Source organism: Amblyomma americanum, chromosome 3, assembly GCF_052857255.1.
Source record: "Amblyomma americanum isolate KBUSLIRL-KWMA chromosome 3, ASM5285725v1, whole genome shotgun sequence".
Lineage (NCBI taxonomy): Eukaryota > Metazoa > Arthropoda > Arachnida > Ixodida > Ixodidae > Amblyomma > Amblyomma americanum.
Genome location: NC_135499.1, coordinates 227163148 through 227166864, shown reverse-complemented (window position 1 = coordinate 227166864; position 3717 = coordinate 227163148). Strand labels below are relative to the sequence as shown.

General features: G+C 43.6%; 1 long non-coding RNA gene across 1 annotated transcript; it reads left to right on the top strand.

Annotated features, from left to right (window-relative positions):
- Window positions 1–736: 736 nt before the first annotated feature.
- On the top strand, window positions 737–1717 carry LOC144123664 (uncharacterized). Its single transcript, XR_013313134.1, has 2 exons — window positions 737–1087; window positions 1258–1717. It is a non-coding gene; the product is annotated as an uncharacterized LOC144123664 (long non-coding RNA).
- The last annotated feature ends 2000 nt before the right edge of the window (window positions 1718–3717 follow it).

Below are 3717 nucleotides of genomic sequence, written 5' to 3'. Positions count from 1 at the left end.
TGTAGAGCTTTCATGTGCACTGCATCGGAGCTGCAAGGGTTTTTTGTCGCGCGGTATCACGTGAGCTGCCTTTGGCTGCAAGCAATTGGTACACCGCATTTTAGTTTCTGTGCTAAAATTGGCTCATGCGGCACATTGAATTCTTCCTCTTGAAGGTTTTGTGTGCTTACCAGCTTCACAACCTTTCCTAGGCACACAGTCTGCTTTCCTGTCGGTACATGCCCCTGTCAGAATTAACTGCTTTTGTTCAATATTTGCTATGGCTTAGGGCATATATTTTAGTGCAGAAACTTCCATGATAAACAACTGTCTCAAGCTACTAAATTTCAATGCGGCTGTAATACAAAAATGCAACTGCATGACAAATGTCTTGCATTTTCAGTGCTACTGTTTTCTTCCTGATTGCACATGTTATGCCTCAGCGAGCATGCACCGAGACTATGTGGCTGAAAACCTCTACTAATGCGCGTCCAGGGCCTTATGGGCAAGTGACACAGCAACTATGCCAATGTCCACTTACTGAAGCTTTATTGCATGTATGAGAACCTTGCTCACACACACGCAGAATTAAACAAACATAAATATGCACTGCAATTCATTTCATAGCCTGCATGGTGGTGCAGAACATTGCATGCCATATGTATATCCGTTGCAGCTCTGAATGTTAAGAATTCCCGTTTTTAAAAATCCCCAATGCTGGCTGCTACATTACGTAGATAAAAAAGGAAGGACTAAAATAAGTGCTTTGTTTTCTGGGGTCTTTAGAAATATCCAGTACATTCAGAATGTAATATCAGTGTTGCTTCCCATCAAGGCAGAGAGGCCTTGCAGAGGTAAAAGAATATCGGTTTGCGAGTTGCACAGTGAATTATACATTCTTCTTTTTTCCACGGTGTTAATTTGTTTGAAAATGTTTGAGATGTTGTTAAAAGTAAAAAACCTTTTCACATGGGTAATTGCTGTTTGTACCCCAACAGAATTATCTCTTTTTGGTTTCCATGTGCTGTCTGGGGAAGCTAACTGCCATTCTTTAAATTATATGCGTGCTGATTATGGCTGATATACTGTGACATTTGTTTTCTGTTAGGTAAGCTTCAATAGGAAAATTAATCTTCAGACAATGGACACGATGTGAGCAAAATTACAAGCTGTCACCACAAAATATTCTTCTGTATACCGTATACTTCTCTTAATCTGGCAAAGGATATCTTGGCAATCAATTATAGCTGATATACTGTGACATTTCTTTTCTGTTAGGTAAGCTTCAGTAGGAAAATGAATCTTCGGACAATGGCCACGATGTGAGCAAAATTACAAGCTTTCACTACAATATAATCTTCTGTATACCGTATACTTCTCTTAATCTGGCAAAGGATATCTTGGCAATCAAATAATGCCCTTTGAATATCAATCTGTGCAGGGAATGTTGCCTCCACAAACTTCGAGTTCTGTTCAAACACCAGAAAAGAGAAAACAAGCGGTGGTAAGTAAGGCAGGCAGGCAAGGTTAACCTGAAAACAGCATACAACACCAGAGCTTTCACATGTGTATGTGAATGGCTTATTTCTGGCATGTTTTTATTACTGCAACCTATTTACAGCGCATAGGTAAGGGGTCTTGAGTGACTGGATCAGCTTGATTTTACACCCATGACTCTTTCTAACACACTTAAAACATTTGTATGCCTTTTTTTTATCAATAAACCAATAAATTTTTTAGTGTGTGTGTCCTCCACATCAAGCTGAGGGAGCCCCTGCCAGATCTCTCGGCTTGGAAATGGGTGTCCAGCAACACACGCAACGGCGAGTGCAAAGGAAATTTTTGTTCCTACACCTCAGTGCGAACCTCCTGCATTTTTGTTACCCCTGAAGAAAGTACACGTGGCTGGAACCGAGCAGCTTGTGATTGTAGAAGGTGACTAAATTTTGATTCTGCTTTATAGGTTGACACTCCGGAGAAAGCTTTCTTGAGAGCACGTGCAGCAAAGTTTGCCTCGGAGCACATAAAGACTCGAAAGCGGATCAAGCGGCTGCAGCAGTCTAGAAGACCCCAGAAAAAAAAAAAAACGCTTGAAGAATTGAAGGCTGTGATTCAAATGCTACAGAGGCAAAATATCGTGCTGAAGGATCAGGTGGCTGTGCTTGACACCCTTGGAATAGCCAATCAACACCTCCCTAAAAAACAGATATCCAAGCGCCCTGGCCGGGATGTGCCGAGGCAGTTTTCACCTGAGCTCAGGGCCTTAGCGCTGTCACTCAATTTCTACTCGCCACAAGCATACAATTACGCGAGACGGGTCTTCGACACCTGCTTGCCCCACCAAAGAACACTGCGAGAGTGGTATCAGACTGTAGATGGCAATGCTGGCTTTTCAACTGAGGCATTCAATGCTCTAAAAATGAAATGCACCGAGATGAGCAGCCGAGGCCACCAAACTGTATGCAGTCTGATGACTGATGAAATGTCAGTCAGGCAGCAGGTTCAGTGGAACAGGGGCAATTCTGAGGGGTTTGCTGACAAGGGCACAGGAGTTGATGGTGACTGCCTGCCACAGGCAAAAGCTGCTTTTTGTTGTAATGGCAGTAGCCATTAACGGACGGTGGAAGCTGCCGCTCGGATACTTTTTAGTAGATGGTCTTCTCGGCGAGCAGCGAGCTGATCTAGTTATATACACAAAGCCTGCTTCTTGCCCACAATGCTGGGGCAATGGTTGTAGCTCTAACAGGCGATGGAGCTCCAGCAAATACAGCCATGTCAGAGGAGCTGGGCTGCAGCTTCAAAAATGTAGACCAACTGAAGACGACATTCTCACATCCTGCCACCCAAAAACCAGCGGCAGCATTTCTTGACCCTTGTCATATGTTAAAACATGTCACAAATGCTCTAGCGCACAAAAAATCAACAAGGGAAACACTGTGGCATGGTAGCATATTGAGCGGCTACATAGTTTGCAACAAAAAGAAGGGCTTCACTTGGCCAACAAGCTGCACAGAGCGCATATTCAATGGCAGAGGCAGCCGAGCAAGGTCAGGTGTGCGGCCCAAGTTATGAGCACTTCTGTGGCCACAGCACTTGCTGAATGTCGAGTGCTCAAAGTAGAAGGTTTTGCCGACTCACAGCCAAGTGAAGAATTTTTGAGGTGCATTAACAATACCTTTGATGCGTTGAATTGAAGGTCCATACAGCAAAAGGGATTCAAGAAAGTTTTAAATGAGTGAAATTTCAAAGATGTTGAAGCCATGTTTAGAGCCTCCATCATTTACCTGTCATCACTGAGCAAGTCTACCAGTGGCCACAGCATGATTGAGACGGCACAAAAAACGGGATTTTTAGATTTCACCACATGTATGAAAAGCTTAGTTGCACTCTACAATTTCACTGCCATGGAAAAGAAATTCCTCAAATATATATAGGAACACAAAATTTGTCAAAACTGCCTGGAACTTTTTTTCGGACTTATCAGGTCCCACAGAGGCCACGACCACCCAACTATTGTACAATTTCGTGCTGCTTTCAGAAAAGTAGTAGTTCACAATGAGCTCGGTGATGTAGCAACAGGGAACTGCTTGCCTTTAGAAACTGCAGCAATCTTGTCGTGCGGTAGTGCTATTATTGCTTCAGCAACTGAGACACTAAACGCGTCAAAAGGCAGGAGACGCATCTTGAATGCGGACACTGCTGCGCAGCACCAAATAGCCAGAGATCACGACTGTATCT